Raw genomic sequence first — 25,519 nt, 5'->3', positions numbered from 1 at the left:
ACCAATACCTTACAGAGAACACAAGGCACTTTCAACTTGAAAGAGCTTCTGTAAATATTTTCCTCTCTCTTCTCTCCTTCTGCTTAACTTTACTCCACTTCCCTATTTAAGCCCTCAATTCACCAGGCCCTGGAATTCTTTGTCAGTACCATTTTATGTGTATCATTCCTGCACCTGACTTCCTCTCTGTGGGGACCAAGGTAGGTCATGACAATCATTCCCCATACCCTGTACCTATAACAACAGGGGTTCAAGTTCCATTTCTCAGACTCTCAGCCCACAGACTGGTTTGTAATCACACATTTCAGGTCATTAATCACTTTTTTAGGGCACATGCCATAGATCACACCATTCGAAAATGAATAAGGCCAGCTGGCTTGGCTCAGCGGTTGATGATCAACCTATGATCCAGAAGATCCCAGTTTGATTCCCGGTCAGGGCCTATGCCGGGGTTGTGGGCTCCATCCCCAGTGAGGAGCATGCAGGAGGTAGCCGATCAATGACTTGAATCATTGATGTTTCTATCTCTGTCTCCTCCTCTCTCTGAAATCAATAAAAATATATTGGGGGGGGGGGAAATGAACTGGGCCTCTCTTCAAGAAAGCTAAGAAAGAAAAAAGTCCTCATATGAGGTCTCTGCCCCTAGCAAGAGGACATAAGCAGCAACTGACCGTACTTAAGTGCAACTATAATAAAAGCAGTACTTCTCTTTCCACCCAGATAGAGCTCTGTATCCATCCTAGAGGGCTTCAAAGAGGAAGGATCTCTTTAATTGCCAACTACCCACAGATAATGTGGTCTAAGTAGCAAACTGTCCAGTGTTGTTCTACTGTAAATTTGTCATCCCTTCTCCTTATGGGTTTTGAATCAATCTTCTTATAGGTTTTGACCTGAGCAAGTGACCGTTGTGTATAATCTGCTTGAGACTACTACAAAGGTCACACATAGTTGGATGTGAGGGTGATCTGTCTGGCTAGGTAGTTCCATCCAAAAGCTGTATGAACAAGGGGGGGGGGGGGAAGCTATACTCAATTCTAGGAATGTAGCATGGTGTAGGAAAAAGATCACGGAACTTAGAATCAAGAGATGTGATTTCTGGGCTCAAATTTCCATTGACCCTAGCCAGATTAATAGCCAAGTTGCTTCATTAAATATTAATTTTCATTATACAATGGGAGGAAAATCCATTATGATGCTAAGCATATTATGAGGATACAAATCTGAAAAATATAAGAAAACTCAAAAATATAAAATGACCCATATATTCTCATAATGTTCTGTTACCTGAACTTAAAGAGGACTGTTTCACAGTATACCTTTTGTATAAAGTATTTAAGGTATTTAGGCCTGGCCAAGTAAGTTCAGTTGGTTAGAGTGTCATCCCAATAAGACAAGGTTGTGGGTGTTTGATCCCTGGTTAGGGCACATACAAGAAGCAACCAAAGAATGCATAAATAAGTGGAACAACAAATCAATGGGGTTTTTTTTTTCTCTCTCCCCTACTTCCTCTCCCTCTAAAAATCAATCAATCCATAAAAATATTAAAAAATAAAGTATCTAAGGTATTTTTAAAAATTTAAGGAAAAATGCTTAAAATTTTTTTACAAATTTAAATTACAGGTAGTATTGATATCCATTTGTTCTATGAAAGAAAATGGCAATTCTTTCTTCTTCGATAAACTCAGTGGTCTGGGTTTTCCCTTTATGGTACTCCTACCTTGAGGTGTGGTTCATAAATCTCTATACTATAGTGACTGGCAAAAAGACTCCATCTTGCTTCAAAAATCCCTGTGCCAAGGTACTAATCTCAAGGCTCAGAGAATCTGGACTATTTCTTCACCACCTGTTCCAATCCACTAGGATGTTGACCCCACTGATAGAACAGGCCTTTGAATCTAAATTGTGTGAGTTTCACAGGGTTTGACAACCCAGGGAACTGTCAATAAACCAATGGGATACAGCAAGGTTGCTAGAAGAAAACCATATCATACCATCTTCCCTGCATTTCAGATGCTACCTTGAACTCACTTCGTACTTAGCCAACCTCAGGTGACGCCTGTGCAACATGTAAACCATCCTCAGTGATGCTGAGCTTACCTAGCTGGAAGAACAGGCATCTCCCTCTCCACCTGCCACGTTTCCTAGGAGCTCACTAATCAACTCAATTTCCACCTAGGGCTCTAACGAGAAACAATCAACTTTCCTTTGGGTCTCTCCCTTAATTTATTACATTAATTACTGTAACAAAGGAACTGTGTCATCTCCTCAAGTACCACAGTCTCAGCTTATACCTCCAATGGGGATCAGATAAAGAACAGACTAACAGTGCCAATTTGAGAAGAGGGATCCAATTCAACAGGGCTCATCTGACCATGTGTCACCTAAGGACATAACAGTAAAAGTGTAGCATCTCTCAGTCCCTGAGTGTTTATATGCTACATCTCATGAATAGTTTTATGGCCCTCACAGGCTGCTATTCTCCAAGATTATGAGGCCTGACCTGTTTCATTTCATGTAAGCAACTGACACTTCCACCAGGATATAGCTATTCAGCAGGGCTCAGGTTCAGAGCTTCCATGTTGGCTGATACTGCTCTGTGCCAGCATACATCTCACAATATAGGCTAAAGAGCATACTGAATATGCAAGTAATTCAATCTCAACCCTATAGGGATTCATTTGGTGGAACCAGTCCACAGGGAAAACCCCTACCAAGGCTTATGTAAAAGTAGGCCAAGAAGCAGAAGGCTAAGATCATCTAAAGTAAATAATAAAATAATCCACCATTCTCTCCCCCCTAATAATGAGGGCTATGTTGCCATTCATAATTCAGTTCTTATTCCCAGAGATAAACTTTCTGTGCTAAAGACAAATAGGCGATGTCAACTTCTCAGGAAAAAAAGTGAATAGGGGAGATAGCTAGGAATCAGGAGATCTCAGAAATTGGCCCTGCATACAGAATTGTTGCGTCAGAGGTTTTCTGTATCTCAATCTCCTCATCTCTAAAACAGGGAATAATATGGATCAAATTCATAGGAATATGGGGGAAAAGAAAAACCTAAGCGTTTTTCAGGAAATACAGGAATTACCTTCCCTTTTTATATTCTAGACGAGACATCCTTACCTAAATTTCTTAAACAAGAACTGCTACCCTATAATAATTCTAAAAAGCAAAGAAAACTTCCCTATCAAAAAATAACATCTAGCCCTGGATGGTGTGGCTCAGTTGCTTAAGTGTTGTCCCATGCACCAAAAGGTCACTGGTCTGATTCCCGGTCACAGCACATGCTTAGGTTGAGGGTTTGGTGCCCCATCGGGATGCATGCAGGAAGCAACCAATTGATGTTTCTCTCACATCAATGTCTCTCTCTCTCTCCCTCTCTAAAATCAATAAAAATATTTTAAAAAGATAACATCTACACTGTTAGACAAGCCATAAAAAATGGTGGAATCCACATGCACATCCTTAAGGATTTCTAAGCCATGTCTACTTCTCCAGTCTTGCCTCACGGCCACACTCTGTCCTCTGCACCCCACTCCCATCTTACTGCCTCATGGCCTTTACCTGAAAGACACTCCCTGTGCACATCCCACCTCTCAAATTGTGATGATTTGATTAAAATTTGTTTCCACCACTAGACTGCAAGCACCCTGCTCACCACTGTATCCTAAGAACAGTGTTTGGTTCACAGTGTGTCCTCAAATATTTTGGTCCATAAATGAGTGCTTTCCTCATGCACAGAATCCTAACAGTGCCTAGGCTGCCACTTCTCTTTATTCTTACTTCAGCTTGATTTCTTAATAGTTATAAACTGTCTCAATTACCTGATAATTCTCAAACTTAACAGAACAGAGTGTGGATTCCTCTCTCTAAGATAAAGGATGCAGATTCAACAAGAATCTAGGGGGAAGGTTACAAAACAACAGTCCTCACATTTCTTAAAATGTCTAACTGCCCCTGACTATCTCTTAGCCTTCAGTCTCATCCATGTACAGTTGCTTCCCAAAATAGGGCTAGTTCACAAGTCAGGTATTCCGGACATAACCAAATTCTGCGAGCCCTCATGTATACATTAAAATGTATGATAAGTCAGAATATCCAGATTTGAACCACTCAGTCATCACATTTTAAACACCTATAACTTAAAGGTGACTGAAGTCAGAAAAGCGGTCATGTCTGGGAGAGGGAACCTTGTGGGGTACGGAAAATGTTTGTATCTTGAACTGCATGGTGGTTATAAATATGGAAAAACTGAGTTGTACACTTATAGTGTACTTAATGAAATTTGTTATCACATTATAATTCCAAAAATAAAATAAAATACCTATGAACAAGAGAACTGTATTACTGGATCACGATCCTGGTCCTAAAGTAATAGTTTATGTGATAATGGTAAAAGGGAATCATGTCATCAATCTTCTTAGGTTAGAATATTTAGGGGGATGGTAAGGAAAAAAGAAAAGGAAAAGAAGAAACTAACTACTTAAGCATTATCCTATGTTTGACTATATTGCAAGATTTACAGATTTGTTGGAGACTGAAAGAACTAATTGTGATAGGGACAATAACAGTAAAGCAAAGAAAAAATGAGATAATTAATTATATTAAATCCTGGGAGGGGGGGAGTTGTACAAGAAAACATAGCAGCAATATACTAAGTGGCTCAATAATAAACAATCCTTAACATAATCATGAATACTGACTGATCTAACTAAAAATTGTGACATAACTATATTAGGAGGATTTGATAAGACGAGAAGGGCAATAGGAGAACATATTATTTATTATTTAGAAATATGGGAGTACATATAAGAAAAAGACTAAAAGGTTTAAAGCAGTTGCCTATTGGGAGTGAGACTTGGTGGTGGGAAGGAGTTAATAGTAGATTGCTGATTTTCATTGAAAGCTGTAGTACTGCCCGGTTAGGTGTGGCTCAGCAATTGGGCATAGACCTAGGATCCAGGACATCGCAGTTCGATTCCCAGTCAGGGCACATGCCCAGGTTGCGGGCTCGATCCCCAGTTGGGGGCGTGCAGGAGGCAGCCAATCAATGATGGCTCTCTCATCACTGATGTTTCTAGCTCTCTCTCTTCCTCTCTCTGAAATCAATAAAGATATATTTTTTAAAAAAACGAAAGCTGTAGTACTACTTGACTTTTAATATAAAGTTCATGGTGGGGGGATAAAAGGAGTCTTAATATATGGTGACAGGAGAAGATATGAATTTGGGTAGTGGGCACACAGAGCAATATACAGATCTTATAACATAGAAACCCACATGTTCATATTAACCACTGTCACCCCGATAAATTTAATTAAAAAAAATTTTTAATGGAACAAATATAAAGTTCATGGGAAGAGAAAAACTAAAAAGCTATATGTATTTGATAAATAAAACATTTAAATATAATTATCTAAAAAGTTAAGGATATACAGATGCTCCTTGACGTATGATGGGGTTACATCCTGATAAACCCATTGTAAGCTGCAAACATTGAAACGTCAAAAATGCATTTAATACACCTAACTTACCAAACATAACAGTTTTAGCCTACCCCACTAAACGTGCTCAGACCACTTAATTTGGGCAAAACCATCTCGCTGCTGCTCAACATCACAAGAGAGTATTGTAAGGCGTATCGCTGGCCTGGATCAAAATTCAAAGTACAGTTTTTACTGAATGTTATTGTTTTCGCACCATTGTAAAGTTGAAAAATCTTAGACTGAACCATTGTTAAGTCTGGGACTGTCCGTACACCTCAAAATATCCCTTGTTTACCTTAGTTGGTTATTATAAATGTATCAATTCAATAATTTTTTAAGACTTTATGGGAGATGGGAGGAAGAGCAGAAGTGAGGCAGGTGTGGCTATAGAGGGACAACATGAAACCTTTGTGATGACAGAATTGTTCCATATCTTGACTGTGGTGGTAATAAAACTGCATAATACTAAATACACACATTCATAAATGGGCACAAGTGAAACTGGGGAAATCTGAATGAGACAGGTATCTTGGATCAATGTCAATATCTGGTTATGATATTGTACTAGGGTTCTGCAAGATGTTACTGCTGGAGGAAATTTAGTAAAATGTACAAGGGATCCCTCTGTATTATTCTTAAACCTGGATGAAATGCTACAACTATCTCAAAATAAAAAGTTTAATCAAAAACCCTTCTTGACCTTATTTTTATTTTTAATTTCTACTACCTCTAGGGTTAATTTATTTACTATGGTAAGAGCAAGCCAATAATTCAGCTTAATTCATTTCTAACTTGAAAGGGTACTCTCTATCCAATACAGAATCCTAAGAAGTGATAACTAAATCTGTATGTTCTTCTCTTCATTTAATAGGATTTGATACTATTTCCTGTGTCTTTAAAAACTGAAGATTTTTTAAAAACATGTCTTCATTAAAGCCTTCACCTCCTTTGGTCACTAACTCTTATATATATTTCTTGGGGATCAAGAGAATACAGTTATCACAAACATAGACAAACTTTGGTTTTGCATAGAGGGGGTTTATTTTTATCTTTACTTAGTTCTGATTCTCTTCCTAGTGATGCCAAGCATTTCCCTGGCAGCACAATGAGCTAATTTTTCTAGGAATAGCTTACAAAGATTCCTAGTCTCCTTTGGGGACTACAATTGTTAGATAGAAGTTAATCATGCTAAGAAAGTGGTCTGGACTTTCTGTCTCTTTTTAAATGTAATACTTGTCAGCACTGAAACTAATCTATTTTTCATCTCCCACATACAAGATAGTCCTTCCATTCACCCACAACAGCCAAGATATCCTAAAGTATAATCTAAACAATTTGGGAACCTAACTACCTGAAAAGGCTTAATATCACGGGCAAACCTAAATATGCCACTTATGGAAAACATTTATTTTATTTATTTTTAAAATATATCTTTATTGATTTCAGAGAGAGGAAGGGAGAGGGGGAGAGAGATAGAAACATCAATGATGAGAGTCATTGATCAGCTGCCTCCTGCACACCCTCGACTGGGGACTGAGCCCGCAACCTGGGCATGTGCCCTGACCGGGAATCGAACTGCGATGCCCTGGATCCTAGGTCTATGCCCAACCACTGAGCCACACCCAGCCAGGCAAACATTTATTTATTGAAGTGTCAAATAAGATAAGTGTCACTGCTTCAATTCTTGCACCTAGAATTATGGTGCAAGAAAACCATTATCAATATGGTTTTCAGAGGTAATGTCATGAGGAACAAGCACAGTACAATGAAAAAACAAACAAAAAACAAGGAAGGAGGCAGAAAAGCTCAATTCTACTCTTTACTCTCCCCTACTCCCTACTCCCATAGATGTGTAACAATCTTAAGCAAGTCACTGCACTTATCTGAGCCTCAGTTATTTCACCTGTAAAGAGCTGAGATAATTAATATACCATATACAGTGTAATCCTCTCAGTAGAAACTGGAACAGCATCCTAGCATCAAACTCATTAATATCTCTACAGCAAAAAGAATATTTACTTGAAACAGAACCGAAAGAGACTATAATGAGCCTCTTACTGGTTGAACTCAGGTTGTGCCTACTTTACAGAAAAAAACTTTGTTTTCAGAGCTTTTGCATTATAGAACTGCACAGGACTGTGGAACTACAGAAGTGTTCATTGCCAGAAAATCAGTTTGCTTATGCACAACAAAACATTTTAGCCCATTCCATGACTAGTTTTAAAATAGCCTTTGGTCTGACTTTTGTTAAGTCTTTTCAAACTAAACAATGTCCACTGGTAACAACTCTATCCACACAAAATTGTTAATGATTTGTCATACAACTTCTCCTTATGTAAACTAACCCACTGCGTTAGCCACAGTAAGTTATATGAATGGTACCAAGTCATCTCAATCCTTAGTTTACATTTTACCAATTTTCCAATATAGTTTTTAGTCCCTCCACCTCCAAACCCTTCTTAGTGAAAGAATAATATTTGAAATCTACACCAGTCTGAGTGTAGTGATCATGCCACTTACAACTTGAAGTGATATATTTTCACTAAGAGTTCCACAGTATATTCTTGAATTTTCTAAATTCTTGAATAAATTTGATTTCATCAAGTTTACTGATTTGATTAAGAAAAGCCTAGGCAGCTAGAGAGAAAAAATGTGTTGGAAATACTAAATAAATGTTAACATTTCTGGAATAATTCCTGGGAATTTTGTTTTGTTTTTTGTTTTTTGTTAATCCTCACCTGAAGATATTTTTTCCATTGATTTTTAGAAAGAGTGGAAAGGAGGGAGAGAGAGAGGAGAGAGAAACATAGATGTGTGAGAGAAACACTCTGATTGGTTGCCTCCTGCAGGCACCCCAGCTCGGGGCAGGGATTGAACCTGCAACCCAGGTACGTGCCCTTGACCAGGAATCAAACCCATGACCTTTCTGTGTGAGGGCTGACGCTCTAATTACTGAGAAACGCTGGCCAGGGCGCTGGGAGTTCTTTGTATCTTTCTGTACTTTCTGTGCTTTAAAAAAGATTGGTCCATGTTCAAATCATGAAACAAACAAACAGTAAGCATCTATCATCATTTGACCTGGAAGTCTTTTTAACCTGCTTGGGAATGGGGGAGAATAGAAGTGGAACTTCTGTAATCATCCCTGAATGGTTCTTTCACACCATGATAAGTAGTCTCACCAATTTTCTAGCTGCCTTTCCATTTTTAACATGTCTCCTTTTAAACAAAAAGCAGAAAACTCCTATCATTAGTTTCGCAAAGAGACTTACCTAATTAATCTTTTTTTCTTTCACCTAATTTCTAGGTGGCACTCAACCATCACCACTTTGTGGGCTTCTTGTGGCCTTGACTGAAAATGTTTCTAATTTTTTTAAAAGATGGATTTCTCTTCTCCACAGCCTCTAAGACTATGCCAAATAGCCATCTGTTCCAAATGGTCCTTTTAATCACTTGCTTTCTTTTAACATGGACTTCTAATATGATAGTTTTTAAGTCTTTAAGTTTTCAATAGGTTATTTACTTTTTTTAAATCTTTCTTTCCACTTTTTCTAATGTACATACTTGATCACAGCTTGATTTCTTAAAAAGGAATCTCCATATAAATTTTGTCCTTCCTCTCTCTGAAGAATGCTGAGCTTAATCAAGATATGATTACTGTTAAACAGTATTGACCTAGAGAAATCTTTATTAATTCTTGTTCGTTCCTCAAAGTAAAACCCAGGTTATTTTTTTGTTTGTAGGTTCTAAAAGTGCCAACTGTAAGTAGTAGTTTGTCTCACTCAAAACCACATCTTCACATTTGTTCGCAATGAGGCATTTAACCAATCTGCATATAAATAAATGAAGTCCACGTTATTATTATCTGACCTAGTTTTGCAGCTCCTCCAATCACCATTAACATTTTCCACTCAGTCACATTATCTTGATTAGAAATGTGACATTTTTATTTAAACAAAGATTTCAATCCTTATAAAAAAATAATCCCTTTACATCAATAAAATGAACCTCTTTGAGTAAAAAAAAAAAAAAAAAAGTAATCCCTTGCTGCCACGATTAGTCTCCTTCCATCAAGTTTCTGAGATGTGAATTACATCATTATACCATGACTTTGCCTACCAAAAAAGAAGGAAAAAATATATAAGGATGGCAGAAATGGCACTCATCATGTTTTTATCAGTAACATGTTTAAATAAATATAATGCTTCAGATCATATATTCAGGTAAAACATACTATAGATTTGTTGTTGGAAGAAAATTTCACTTCACCGTTATGTCACCTACTCCAATGTGACCTTGTTGAAACTGAATTTCTTTCTTATAGAAAGCCTCCATAAGGAAAAATATCTTGCCAAACACTGTCCTGCACTTCCCTCTCTGTCAGATAGTGTTATGGAACTCATCTGAAATCGACACTGCCAGGATTTTCAGCTCTACTAGGACTGGAAGGGTCAACTAATACAAACCACAGAGACATTACTGCTAAAAAAAACAGTTTTCACTAGCAAACCAAGCTATGCTAAAGCATTTTTACTAATAAAACAATACAACTTGGTTAGTTAAACTGAGATCTTTTCAACCACTAAAGAAAACAACACACACTTGAATTAACAGCTGTTGGCTTTAAAGTTCACGATATCAGTAATATGTTATTGTACCCCTTAAACGTATGTAGTGAGAATGTAGAACTTCACATTTGATATACAGTAAATCCAGAGAAAAGCCCTGTGAAATCTGCCACAAAGCTCACCTAACATTAGAACCACATCTGCCTAAAAGTAACAGATTTTTCTTAGCATGAACCAGAGTTCATGAAGAACCCTATTCTAAAATTAGATAGCAAAAAGAGTACATTTTTACAGAATGCAAATAGGTCTCCTTGTGTACTGCAACAGCACAAGCTGATGAGATAAATAAAAATAGCATGTACAGGTACCCTGCACCTCAGTGACATCAAACAGCATTCAGTGTTAACAAGCTGAGAGCTTGATGTCCACGAGCTGCATCCTACAAAATTCAAGGACAGAAATAAGACATTCTGTCTCTTGTATATTCGATAGGAATTTTAGCTTGCAGTCAATTACCAAAACAGCAGTCTGGCCTAAGGGATTTCTGTTTCCTATCTGCTTCATATAAGAAAAAAAGGAAAGAGGTAACAGGAAAAATAATGAAGAAGTAGAAGGGTGAATAAAGGGCAAGCAAGAAAATTATAAGAAAATTTACAATACACAAGTCAGACAAGTGAGCACCTAGACATCACAAGACATCTTCATCCTTCAGCTAATGAATTAGGTACTGAGAGAAGTAAAAAAATACCGTGAATGTGAAAATTCAATTTTAAAGCTGAGAGCAGAGTGCACACTTCTTGAAATCTTATTTTTAAAGAGCTACCCAAACACAGTTGCTGAAGCCTCACTAGAAAGCAGTAAGATCATGACATTGAGCCTTCCCCACTGAGGAAGGAGAAAACCCAGAGGCCTAACTCACCCATTACTCTAGGTACCCAAGGCCCAGTCAACAGAAGAGTAAATCCCACCCTTCAGGGACTACAAGGCTTCCAGTTCCACCCCTGATGTCTTCCAGACAAGACTGACTGCAATTTTCACCATGATTAACTTCCAGAAATGCCAGCCAGAGGAGTACCCAGGAGAGAAGAACGTAACAAGTAGCTATTTCCCCCCTCAATGTCAGCTGGACTCTGGAACAACTGCAGACACTGCCTCTTATCTCTCCACTGGGCAGAAGAGCATCCAGCAACCTCAGGGAAGTGCCAAACAACCCAGTAACAAACCAGCACCACATTTCTCAAAGATGTCTACCCTGATCATCGTTTTTAAAAATGGAAACTCTCTACCTCCCCATACATATCCCTCCTCCACACCCCTAACCCCCCTCCTCTGCTCTATTTTTCCCCACATAATTTATCACCCTTTAAATATATACAATCATTTATTATGCTTATTTCTGTTTCCATGATCCATGAGGTTGGGAGTTTTTTGTCTATTTTGTTCACTGATAGATCTTAAGCAGCTAGAACAGGACCTCACATATAGTAGGAATCCAATAGTATTTATGAAATAAAAGAAGTAAATAAGAAAAAATAAAAAGACCTCCCAGAGGTCAATAATACTCAGAGGCCCAACAATGGCTATATCCCTCTAACAGAACCAGTTTGGTTCCTGTGACTGACCTACACTGCTTCTACCAGCCATACACTAACTACCCTCCCCCAGGTCTTCAATCAGCTGGGTTATATGAAACCACAGTACTGATGCAGGCAGTAAAGGCATCACATGCTTGTCCTTGAGTCTGAAGGACTTCTGAAGGCTTTCATAGTCTACCTTGTTCCTTGGTTATTCAGTTTGGGATAAAATACAGAGAACAGAAGTTACCTTAGCATAAAAGAAGGCCTGAAAAAAAAATCACAAGAAGTTTCTGCTTTCAAAAATTAAATTCCAATTCAATTCAGCAAGCATTAATTAAACATAAAGTTATATTCAAAGCACTGAGCTAAAAGCCATGGGAACAGAGGAGACACAGGTTTTCTACGGAGTTTAGAATGAGGGAGGAAAAAATATATTCACAAATAATTATAACTACTTAATTACAATTAAAGACAATGTGTGATAAAGTGCTACAAACAGAGATCCTAGCAAAGAGTTAAAAGAGATACAGAGGAAGATGATATCAATTCTGGAGATAGGTGGGAAGAAGATTGTTAAGAAGGGCCTCAGGAAGGAGATAGGGTTCTTGTTACACACTCTTCTAGAACCAAATTCTTTCCTTTCAGAGCACTGTTCATAATGGTACATTCATTAGTTGACTGTTGATCTCCTCCACTAGACTTTTATGTCCTGAAAGTATAGGGACCATGTTTGGCCTGGCATGTAAGTGCTCAATAAATATTAGCAAAATGAATAAATAATAATTATAGTATATTGCAGCAGTCTGTGGTATGGAATACAAAAAGAGGTATTAACCATGAGGTTATTACAGATAAAGGCCTAAACTAGGTGAGTGAAAGGAAAAAGTGGCAAGATATCCAGAATAATCCAAATGTAACGAATGATTCAATAAGGTGGTGAGGCACAAAAAGAACCAAATATGGGTCCAAAGTTTTGTGCTGCAGCAAGTGGAAGAAACTGTAATGCTTAGGGAAGAAAAGGATAGGCAGGTTTCAGAAATGGTGTACTGGAGGTACCATTGAAAACAAATGCCACGTAGAAAAAATTTCCCCCTTCCCTGAATACCTTTCAGATTCATATACCCCTTAAGCTACAGAATTCCAATTTATCTTCCTATAGTTCCATTTCTGATATCATTCTTTAAGACTCTGCTCTAGAAGCATCAGTTCTAGAAAAAAGATAAGTGCTGAGTTTCACACCAAACCTCAGAATTTGTAACTAAAGTTTACAAGGTACATTCTTGAACATCCACTTGTGTTCATGTGAATAAAAGTTCATCCCAACCAAACCTGAAATGCTTCACCCAGGAATGTTGCTAAGAATATTGCTGGTAACATGTCCAAAGCCCTGGCTGTACTCTATACATAGAATAGAGCGGACACTGCTGCCTTTCTCTACAAATACTGCACTACAGCCTAAGAAACTACAGTTACCAGCATGCAGTGATGTACCAGCATCACTGCAATGCTGTACATTGCATGCAATGCTGTAGGAGCAAGCTACATGGCCTGTCAGGATCTGGATTTCATTCATGGTGTGGTTTGACCTCCAAAGGTTGCATGGCACCTATTCTGGCGACTTTCCAATTCAATACTCTATGCTTCACCTGCCACCTTTTAAAAAAAAACACCTGTCTACAAAAACAACTTATATTTCTAATATAAATATTTGTAAAATCTCACATTCAAGTGGAGCACTTTCCAATAATCTTTAGATTACCTGAAAATTAGTAATGTGCTACAGATGGCTGGGAATAAAACAAAGTACTCCCAGGACTTTTTGCGAGTCCAAAACAAACATAGTTCTGCCCACCAAATTTTTCTATTACAGACTGATGGATGTTTTAAGTACAAATTTAAAAACAATGAATGCTTCTTCCAATGTTCAAAGGTAGATTACACATGTGATTGTGCTACATTAACAAACAAAAAGACTAAAAAGACTGTCATCCTCCTTTTAACATTCAAAAAATAGCTGCTATTGGAAGTCCCAAATCCAAGAATTAACTGGGAAATGTTGATAAAAATCCCACCTTGGGGAATTAACTTGCTTATGTAATTTTATTCCTTTAAACTGCTTGAAAACAAAGGTTTCCTAACATACTGTCAGCTTCAAAGTTCCTACAGTCACTCCCCAGCTTTCAATCCCTCAGTCCCTTTTACCAGGTATTTCAGAGATCCCCCTTGTTAGTCATACTTCACCAAATGTCACCCATTTAGGGTTTACAGCATTAAAAATAACAATTTTAATTTCTAAACACAACACAGTGAACAACTCATATTCAATCCCAAGAAGTTAATTCAAAGCAGGTTTTCTCCACTGACTGGTCAAAAATGGAAAAATGCCCAATCCATCTTCACAATCAGTCCCATTTGGTTAAAAGATTTGATAATAAGAGACTTAAGATCTTAGATCCCTAACTGAATACACAAAATTATTTATTGGTATGTGGCAAATCCTTCCCACAAGCTGAGGTTCTTTTTCTGCAGCTTTCTGATTCCCATTCTCATGGCTTGAGCAGACTAGAAAAAGATACGTTTGACAAGCTGGTGAACCTGCCGAATGAGGGTACAAGACCCTTCAAAAGAAGCTAGCCTAGTAAAACAAAAAAAGCACAGCATAAGCTTTACAAACATATCAAAGAGGAGTGAGAGTCAAGCCCCAGGGAACTAAGGCTGCATTCATTAGCCCTTCTGAATATTGACTATATTTTTGATACAGTAATTGTAAACTGCTCACTTCTGTCACTTTCCAGTCAGTGGAAAACCTGCTTTCATCACAACCTTGATATCATAAAATTCTACAGTTAAATGGAACCTTAGAGAGATCATACCTAATGTGCTAATTTGACAGATAAGGACAGAGCAAACAGAGGTGTGACTAGCACAAGGTCACAAACCTAGTTAGAGGCACAGTAGTGAAGAGAACCTGGGTTTTGTTTTATGACTCCCAATTCCATGAAAAGCAAAGAAAACATATAACACTATTAAATCAGACAATAACTTAATTGTAACTGTAATTAAGCCACACAAAAATAAAATTTATCCACATAAAGAGAACAAAGGGTTAGAACAGGGAGTACCCCAAATTAAACAGAAAGCAACAGCACTTGTTCATATAGTACAGGGGTCTCTTAAGGGCACAACCTTGCACATAATTTTTAAACCATTACCACCTTCAAGGGTGTGCATCCTGTGCTTCCATCAAATACATCTTCTTGTGGCAAAGGTTTGAAAAGTTATAACTTCGGAATAGAAAACTGATGATACAAAAGGAACCCACAAATGTGGTGACAACAATGAAGAACTGAAGGTGAAGAGGTGGAGATACTGCTGGGAGCAAGTAATCCTGAAAATGGAATAAGAATAAAAATTCAAGAGAGCAACATTGGCTAGACACTAATGACCAGAGAGCACAATAAAAAGAAAGCAGTTTCAGAGCTTGCTGGCATCAGACAGCTCTCACCTACAAAAGAAGGAAAAAATCCTCAGAGAGACAGAGAAAGATCGTAGGTTTGCTCCTGAGTGATGGACTAGATATGACCTAATAGGTATTTGCCATCTCTTATTTCTGGGACTCTGATCCAAGAACAAACAGCAAGAGAACCATGAAAAATCAGCCCTGTTGGATCTGGAGTTCTGCCTTGACAAGATATAAAGCTCATTCATAGATCTGACTGTGCTCATGAGACTGCAGTTCAACTCCTGCTGCTAGAGCACGGGGAGGGGGAAGGAAGATAGAAAGGGGTGAGTGGGAAGGAGGTGGAAGATCTGGGTTGTGACTATAATAGCTACAGTAATTAGAGTGTTTCCAAGCTGCTAGAGAAGTCTTCAGAGCAGAGAACTAGGATGGGAGATGGGGGAGGGAAAAAAGCATGAAAAAGCAAACTACTAAGAATACTAGGAAAGTATATGGTGCTTTGTGAACTGTTGAAAACAAACAACTGTGATGGCTTTATATGGGGAAATAAAGAAGTTTATATTTCCCCCCAGAAGTGAATACTATACAAATAATTGCTAGACTCCCACTTAAAGCTAGGTTACAAACCAGCTTTAAGCAGATTCTTGCAAATGTTCCTGTCTGCAGTGGTCCACTGGCCCTGGCCTCAGAATCACAGTTTGCCTCTTCCCCCCAAATCAATCTATCTACCTACCTAACTCTGTCTTTCTCTCAATCAACTGTTAATTAATACCCTGTGAATTCATTACATTGTGTGCCTGTTTCAATAGAAGAAGCACACAGCCTGTCAGCCTAAGACAGAAAATGACTAGAAGGAACTAAAAAAAAAATAAATCAGAAAATAAACACCAATTTACTTGCTTATAAAATTTAGGCTCTATGGCACTGCTTACTACATTAGCACAACCATGTGAAAGAAAATCACATTTATGAGATGATAATCAAGAAAATTCTGGGATTTGCAGAAAACCTCAAAAAAGAAAGTCTTCATCCAAGTTATTGAAAATTCTATACTTGTTTTAAAGATAAATGTTTAATTGACATAGTTCCTTAACATGATTTGGCCCTCTGGTGATGGTTTGATTCTAACAAGTGATGTTAATCTCAATGCCAAAGAAGAGAGTTATAAAGGTACTGGGAGAAACTAAGAATGGAACAAAACAAACTAAAGAGATGTAAATTTCATGTGGAGAATTATATTCATAAAATAAAAACACATGCAAATTTCTTGAGTAAGCCATATCAGATAGACCTAATACAAAAAGCCAATTAAATCCTTTGCCTAAAACCTGCTGGGTATCCTCCCAGTGGGCTGTCTTTTTTACCATGCTAAAAGCAAAGAATTTTCTCCTTCCCATTTCCCTCTAATAAACAAGTACTAGAAACACTGAATTACCACTATTTCCTTCCCATTCATAGGGCATAAAGCCAGAACTCACAGAAATACAATAGGGCTCTCTAGGACCATGTCTAAGGCAAGCTACTCAGTAATCTAAAAGAAACAGAGAAAGAAGAATCTCTTTTTTCTATTCCATTATTATCTCACTAACAAACCAGCATCAGGCATTAAAAAATGTGAAACAAAGAGCAATTTCACACATATGAACTGAACCTAAACCACGAAAGACCAAGTATTTTCTTGTCACTGTGGCATGTGATTCTTTAACCACCTGCTCAATAATCCCTCTTCAGCTGCACAGCTGCTGCCAATTCCACATGCCCAGCTAGGCAGGTGCTTTGGTGAATTACCTGTTCCCTAGTGAAAAGAGTCCTTCACTGACACTCAGTGGGGCCAGAACCTGCCAATCAGCATCACCTATCTTCATTTTTGCCTGTCATGGCCAACTTTTATGAGAGAGATCATGAAGGCGTATTTATATTTAGTACACTATGTGATTTTTGTATTTTGTGGGGTTTTGTGTGTGTGTGTTGTTTTTTTAAAGAAAATTGATTTTTAAAAATCAAGTTGAAGTGAGAATTCAGCTGCTGGGGGAAAAACTTGCCATACAACATAAGGCTGCCTTATCTCAGAGTGACCCCATCTGTCTGGCAGTATTCCCATCCATGATGTTCTCAACCAGGGAAATAACAACTGCTTAGCTACCTCTGGAGATGGAGAAAGTGGCAGTAGAAGGTGCTATGGTACCTGGCAGTAATAAGAGAGAGAGCAGAGCAAGAATTTCTGGAGATCACATATCATCATTCCTATACTTCTCAAGTCTCCATGGCTAAGCCCAGGCAGTGGAGTTCCCAGTCAAATAAATAAGGAGTGGCACTTCCACTTGACAGAGCAATCAGTAAACTCCTCAACAAATTATCCTGTTCCAGTCATTTAGTTGCTATATGCTAATTGCAACATAATTACTACCAGGAGCCAAAATTATGCTTCCATATCCTCAAAAAAAGCAGGAATCTGTCCAGCTATCCAAACCTCTCACAAGTAAACATTTTCTACCAAGATGCTGGGCGGGTGGGAGGGAGAGGAGGGATCCAAAGTGCTTCTGGACGGTCACAATCAGGAGATTCATGAGACTCCTCGTGGCAAGGGCCCAAATTTGAAACCACTATATCTAATCAGGTCAAATTAATCTGAGGCTTCTGCCTTCAGTGTCACCTGACAGGATTCAAAAATGAATGCCAACAGCCCAAAAGCAAAAAGTTTTGGACTCAGTTTAGCTGAGGCTTCACTCAGAGACCAAGGACATGTACTAGTTGAAAATAGCCTAAAGACAGAGAGCACCTCTAATAAGACCTTAAAACAGTTCTGTCATCAGGAAATACAAAGGTCAAAACAACTTCTACCTAACAAAGCCCAACAACTAAGTGGCAAGCCATCATTTTAAGAGACTCCTTGAAATAAAGGAATGAGGGAGGCAACATAGTGAGATTCAGAACCTCAGAAAGATCTTTACCAAAACCAAAGGCTAAAGTTTCTATTCAACAATACCCTATATGAAATAGTGGCTATTGTGTGCAGTGTATTGTGTACAACTGCTCTCTCCTGAGTTTCATTTCTAATCTCTTTTTAAACAAAAGTTTTCTTTAATGTCCTAAATGAAAACCTCATTTCTAGTCCCAAATATTTTTTTACCTAACTAATAGTACTATTTGGACACTTCCATGAGATTTACACAAGCATAGGGTTCCTTCTAGCTTGTTCTCACCCTTGTCTCATTAATAACCCCCAAGCTCTCAAATGATTTTTTTTTTTAATGTCCATCTCTTTGGCACATTTCTCCCCTAATAAAAAAGCAGGTATGGACTTTCTGCACAATAAGCAAGTCATCCCCTTTCATCAGAATTAAAGATGAAAAGGAATGTTGTTTTGTTTCCACAGCCCTTGACCAGATAGGCAAATTCTGTGGCTTTTTTGTTGTGCAATTACTAGGAAGTAATTGACCAGGAAGTAACCATTAAAAAGGTACTGGGTCCTTGACTCTCTGAATTACCCCTGCACAGGTTTTCAGTGGTATTCCTAAACAAAAACACAAAAATCACTGTGTGAGTGTCCCATCTCTATAAAAAGAATTAAATGTGATGGTTCAAACAAGAGTAGAAACCTCCCTTGGAGGTCTGACATAAACATCAGGGTTGAGTCTCCCAGACACTGTTCCTCCACAACTTAGCACAGGCTAGCTACAGAGGCAGGCACAACATGGCTGGCATCCCCTATTCTTTTGAAAAATGTGTGCCAATGAGCTCTGCATTGTTCCTCACTCAAAAAGAAGAGCCTTTCTGTCTGGCCTCCTCCAATGGCAAGCCCCAGTCTGGAAAAGGAAGAAAATGGCACTGAGGAGCCTGGGAGATGGAGCATATCCAAAGCTCTCAGACAAGACTTGAACCTATGACCTTCACTGTGTACACAATAGGCGGGTGAGAGGGACCGGTTTATCTCTGCAGCAGCAGTTCTCAGCCCTGGGGTAGCACTCCCGATAAAATGACATGACTATTGTGTGTGGCAGCAGAACAGTCATCTCCTCACAACAGCCTAAACCAGCACTCCTTCCCCCAAGACAAAGCAGCAGGGGTGAAATTAACTCAAGGCTGCAGAGCAAAGCCTAATACAGAAAAGAGAGGCCTGTGGGGGACTGGGACTCTACTCAACCCCTGGGGCTCTGGACACATGGCTGGAAACAGACAGGCTTTCTCCCCCATCTTTCCCACTCTCATTTAGGTAGGAAGCTGGTTCTTAGAGAATTCAATCATCTGTGATTTGTTCAGAAATATTCCCCCTGAAGGGCTCTGATCTCTCCACCCTGTGTGAGCCTAATTCCTAGAAGCTGAAATGACTGTTTGCTGCTGCCTGTTTCACAAACACACATTAATTGGTCAGATGTGTCTCCTCCTCCTCAACCCCAGAGGGAGGAAGGAGAATCTGAGCAAAGCACCGAGATGATCCAACCGTAATTACACATAAAGGGAAAAGAGGGCAGCGTGGGTTTTCCAAACAGGACAGGGTCACAAACCCTCCCGGGGGGTACAAGGAGAGCAGTTAGGGTCCAGGCCCAGGAATCCCTCCATCTTGAAGAAAAGGACAGGGGTAAATATGACCTGAAGACTATAAGGATCACACACCCACAACCTACTTACTGCACACTCCCAGCTACCTTGTTCCCTGCTCCCGGGCCACGCACACGTCCTGTTCCCAACCCTTGGCTCTGAAACCCCCTAACTCCCTGACTAGCCCCAGTCGCCCTGGGCCCTCTCAAGATAACCAGACTGGCTTCAAACTCTCTGGCCTGTCCCCACAACCTGGAGAGACCCTAATCCCCTGTTGGGCACCCCTACCCTCACCCTGGATCGCCCCGGCCATGCTTTGAACTTCACCCCGCGCCCCTCGACGCCCCCTCCCCCACCCACGCAACGACCCCCCTCCCCCCATACACACCTTCCCCTCGCTCCGCCCCGGCCCCCCAACCCCCACTTCCTCCGTCAGGCGTCGCTGCTCCCCGGCCCCCCTCAGCGCTGCAGCCTCTCTTCTCCCCCAGCCCTGGCTCCACACAAAGCTCCGGACTCACCGCGCGGCCGGTCCCGGGAGCCGCCACCTCTGCTGGCCCGGGGCTCCGGGCCGTAGAGCCGCCGCTGCTACCGGGCCCAGGCCGCCATCCGTTCCCGCGGCCCCTCCCCCCCACCCACCCCGCCTCCGCTTCGGCTCTCCGCCCCTTCCCCCGCACCGCTCCGCCCCGCCCGGCCGGTGCCGCTGTGTCCGGGCCGCGGGTCCCTCAGCCGCCACCACCGCCACCGCCGCCGCGATCAGGGACGACCAGGGCCGCCCGGAAGGCACGGACACTGGACCACCGGGGCCTCGGATCCGGATTGCGGGCTGGTGTGGAGTCTGGAGCGGGAGAGCGCAGGGGAAACCCGGAACCTGGATGGAGGAGCCAAATCCTGGGTCTCGGAATGCGCGGTCACAAGGAGCCGGGATTAGAGTCTGCTCTGGGAATGCTGGAAAACCCGGCGAGCCGGTTAAAACAGAGATAAACTCGAAGAAACCTGGATTGGAAGCTCGAACCTAACGCTCTCTCCTCGTGCAAAGAACTCTCGCTGGACCAGACTTCCTCGCAGAGAGGTCTCTGGGGAAGCATCGTAACTTAAATACAGAAGACACCAGTTCTATAGGTGTCCTTCAGCTATGGGGAAAAGGGCCATAGGGGTCTGAATGTGAACACCCACAAAGAACCGAAGAGCAAGCCCAGCTCATGATGGTTTCATATATTTTATCCCTTGGTTCGGCAAAATATCAACTCCCTACTTTTTTATCCTTTGTTCTCCATTTTCCTTTTTTCGGATTACCATGTTTTCCTTTTCAAAGTACACATTTCTAATCCTTATATATCCTTTTCACCTCACCACCCTATCATCAAATCTTACTACTTTTAAAATATATATATATCTTGATTTGAGAGAGAGGAAGAGGGAGAAAGATAGAAACAGCAATGGTGAGAGAGCCATTGATGGGTTGCCTCCCACATGCCCCCCACAGGGGATGGAGCCAGCAACGCGGGCATGTGCCCTGACCCAGCATCGAACTGCGATCTCCTGGATCACAGGTCGATGCCGAACCACTGAGCCACGCAGGCCAGGGCTCTTCCTACTTTTTATTATGTAAAGGTCTTATTCTGTCCTCCAAACCACCATCCTAACGATTGTAACTTTTCTTTCTTTATCTGCCGTTCATCTCCAATTGCCCAGACACTATCTAGTCTGCAGTCAGCATTCAGTCATGTTTGTTTAAGCAAACCCTCCCACCCACCTCTCCTTTGTGAAACATACACTCTTCAGGACCTCCTTTCCTAAAACTTCTATGTCCTACCATAGCAAACAGATATTTATCTTAATTCTCAAGACTCCCTACATTTTAGCCCCTATTATGTTCTTCCTGTGTCCTTGACTATCTTAGTCAACTGTAGTTTTTCTCACTTTCTTTGCTTATCCTGAGGTATCCTTCAACAGTGCCACTCAAGATAGTATGTGAATTGAGGATAGAGCCAAGTCATAAAATCCCTTTCTTCTCCATCTCTATGCACAAAGGTGTGGATGGGGGGGGAGGGGGGGGAAGAAGGGGTGATGGCTAAAGATGAATACTAAGGCTGCCTGGCCTAGGAAGATCATCTCCCTTTGGTCCAGCTTGTTTAAAGCAGAAGAACAGAACTGATTTCAGGTGACAGCAAACTTCCAATCTGTACTAAGTGATATTGCAAGTGAGGTATCCGCTCCTTAGCAAGTAGAGAAAGAGTAGGGTTTAGTGTTTTAGACTTAAGTGTGGCTTAATTAAGGGTTAACATGACTCTGCTGGAGACTGGACTACGAAAATAGGAAACAAAGGAAAGACATTCCTATAGTGAACCCCAATTTTTAGCCAGAGAAAGTTCTCAAGTCTGGAAGAACCACTAAAAATTGTCCAGTGACTGATGTCCTGTACAGTAAAAAGAATTTAAAATTTTGACTTCTTGTTCATCTAGACCAGGGGTTGGCAAATTATGGCCCACAGGTCAAATCAGGCTCATCAGCTAAGAACAGTTTTTACATTTTTAAATAGCTGAAAAATATCAAAAGAAAAAATTTTGTAATGTGAAAATGATATGAAATTCAAATTTTAGTGTCCATAAAGTTTCACTGGCTCATAGCCATGCTCATTCACTTATTATCTTGGATACATTTGCATTACAATGGCAGAGTTGAATTAGTAAAAAGTTGTCTGGCCAGTAAAACCTAAAATATTTGCTACCTGGCCCTTTACAGGAAATGTATGTTGACCCCTGCTCCAACAAGCAAGAGCTTTTTGCAATGTTGGAAATTTGCACTAATTCAAAAGTGACTGGCCATTGTGGCTATCTGAGCATTTGAAATATGGTTAATGTGACTGAAGAACTGAATTCTTAAACAGCCATATGTGGCTAGTGGCTACCACATTAGACAATACAGCTCTAGACTCTTCTCAAACCTTCTGTACTGACATTTTTTTGTCCCTTGTCCCAACATCTCACTCCCCTCCTATGACACACCTCTCTGTGGATACTTAGTCTGCTTCCTGGCTCCCCTTCCCTGGCCCTATTTAGCTGACTCCAAGGTAGGGTACAACATTTACTAGGTTTTCTTTCTAGACTCTCCATTGTCACGACTGAAATCTAAAATTTGATCCATTTACCAAGTTTCACCCCATGAATTAATCCACATTACGTGCACACACATAAATGGACAGACATTTACACAAGTTTCTTTGTGTCAAAGGATGGCACTGTGGCTATGTTCTTTCTTCTCTGCATGAGAGAAGTAGAAAACCCCTCCAAATGCTGGATCCCTTGTTGATGCTGGAGCCTGTGATATGGATCACCTCCCTCCAAACACATTCCACAGAAGCTGAGAACAGCAGATGTGTACTTGCTATTTGAATCTCAAGGAGAAAACATCCTTCATCACAGGACTTTCTTTCCTACCCTCAGGCCTAATAAACTGAAGTTAGCTGATTTCTCTAGTTTAATAGATGCCTGCTTTTTTTACTGGCCTTTTCTAGCTGGGCAAAAGAACAACTCCCATACTGTCTCAATCTTGGCTAGGAGCTCTAGAAAAAGCATTAAAAAAATTTTACCAAAATAAATGAAATCCACATAAATATGCGTTAGTAGAGACCAGTACTTAAAATGGAAAGAGATTCAGGTTATAACTCTTAAAAACTGTAACTTTGTAATTATTTATAAAAGTAATCTTGAAAGTATAAATTTTTCATACCTCCTCCCTAGGAAAAAACGGGTGTCTGTAAACTTCCAGCTTAAAAAGAAAAGAGGAGACACATAGTTCTCTTTCTCCAGATTGCTATAGCAAAAAATAAAATATAACATAAAATAATAAAATAAAATAAAATAAAAATCCCTCACTCCATTTCAAACATCTGACTGCAAGACCAAAGCCTCCTAAATTCTGACAAAGAAAGTCTCCAGTTTTATATATGTCCTACACTCAGCTTATGTAATTGAGATTGGGTCCTGTCTGGAAAAACAAAAATAAAAACACTGAATCCTTTAGGTACTATAAAAATTGCAAATTGCGAGCCACTGAACCCAACCATCCAAAAGGGGGTGCAGAAGAAAACAAGCTCTGAAACGTGAAACTTCCCTCAGGCCATGCTGTCCTAAAGTTGCAGGGTCAGTGCAAAGTGTTGTAAAGCACTGAGAAGCTGGCTATTCCTGGGTGAGTTTGTACTCAGGCTGCTAAGAATTTCCACTAAGCTTTAAATTATGCTATTCATCACTGAGCAACTGAGGGCCATCTACCCTCAAGTCTCTACCACACTTCCTCTCTGGTGTCTCTGAAAATAAAAAAGAGACCTTATACCACCACCACGTGAACTAAAGACAAACTTTCACAGTTTAACCATGAATAGAAGTTTCCAAGTTACTCTGCTATTTTCTCATGTGGCTCCAGCTGTATATTTTGGATGCTGAGGTGGGTTCTTATAAATTTGTAAGGTTCTTGTAAACTTTCTTATCATGGCACACAAAATGGTTTCATAACCTGAACTCTTGCAGCTCCTGATGTTTTTCTTTAGGCATGCACACAATCTATCCAGGTGGAAAAATCAATCCAGACTGTTCTGTGCTCAGGCTATCACTCAAATAAAATGGCAAACTTTTCTTCCCCCATCCTTTACCTCCTGACTTTTGATTTTATTTTGGTATTAAGAAAACCATACAATTCCAGCTCAGAATTCAAGGTGCTACTGCTTGGTAAACTATTAAGTGTATGGTGAACTCAATGTGAATTCACTAACAGTACCGGGGTCTGTAGGAGGCCAGAAAGAGACTTTTTTCCCTAAAGAAGTGCCATTAGCTATCTTTCCATTTTTTTCTACAGAGGTTCAACAGGAAAAGAAAGAAAATACTGCATGTTTGCATCACCAGAACAAGAATCAGGTGGGTTTTCCCTGGGAATCCATAGTGATCAGGCCCCCTCAAAATCAGTGCCTAGACCTATGCAACAAGCAGGGTTCACGGTTGAGTGAACATCAATGCATAATGAGTGGAGGCATTTCAATGCAAATAAACGCTGAATATGAAGGATTAGAGAAAGGGGAAATTAATCTTTTTCATAACACAGGGCACTTTTTTTCTCTCCCTTGTGCTCTCTTTTTTAAGTCATGCACACAACTTCTGGAGAGAATCCAACTTCCCCAGTGTGGTGGTGCTGCTTTATAAAAAGCAGAACATACACATTTAAGACCATGAATTTCCTGAGGATGCCAGCAACTGAGATTCTGACAGCTCTTCTGAACAGCCTCAGAAGAAAGGCTTCACTAAGTGGGGCCAGACTGACTAGTAAAAATCTCATTTTAAACCAACCTCCTATTTTTCCAAAGCTCATAGCTTCCTGGGGTGTGGATGGTTTAAAGGGTTTGGTTTCAGCATCTGGGGGTATTTGGATGCAATTACTGAAGGGATTTTATTTTTCAGTTTGTTTCTAATTGCCCCATTCAAGTGATGCTTTTGCAATACCAACAAAATAAATAGGGCAGTTTCATGCTGCTTTAGCAGGTGGCTCCATCTCCTCCCAGCCTGATCTTCTTATGCCTAATGTCTCAAACCAAAGAACAAAGTGGCAGCACCTCTTCAGGTTATCTCTTCAAAAAATTTTTTTTTGGAAAATCTGCCAAAGAAGGTTACTCAGCTTTTGAAGACTGTACACTTCCAGAGATGTTGGACTGGAGCAGAAAATTTGCTAAAAAGCTTTTTGTTCCATCACAGGTTTGTATCAAACATAGAATTCCTCAGACATCCAAATTCTCTATCAGGCTATTATTTTGCAAGGGGAAGACTTTAAAATTCAAGTGGTCCCCCTCAAATCATTAACCTAGGCTAAGAATTTTCCTAACTACAAATCCACGCCTCAGAGAGGAAATT

At 40.0% G+C, this 25,519-nt stretch overlaps 1 protein-coding gene across 1 annotated transcript in view; it reads right to left on the bottom strand.

The window, feature by feature from the left end:
* The window catches only part of ZNF609 (zinc finger protein 609), a 186,931-nt gene extending 166,676 nt beyond the window's left edge, over positions 1 to 20,255 (bottom strand). Inside the window, exon 1 of the mRNA XM_081121694.1 lies at positions 20,144 to 20,255. The gene's annotated coding sequence lies outside the window, so the exon portion shown is untranslated. The remainder of the gene's footprint in view (positions 1 to 20,143) is intronic.
* Between the last annotated feature and the right edge of the window lie 5,264 nt (positions 20,256 to 25,519).

This window comes from Miniopterus schreibersii (genome assembly GCF_964146895.1).
Source record: "Miniopterus schreibersii genome assembly, chromosome: 1".
NCBI classification, from domain to species: Eukaryota; Metazoa; Chordata; class Mammalia; order Chiroptera; family Miniopteridae; genus Miniopterus; species Miniopterus schreibersii.
The sequence above is the reverse complement of the archived record's forward strand: the minus strand, read 5'-3'. Positions and strand labels throughout refer to the sequence as shown.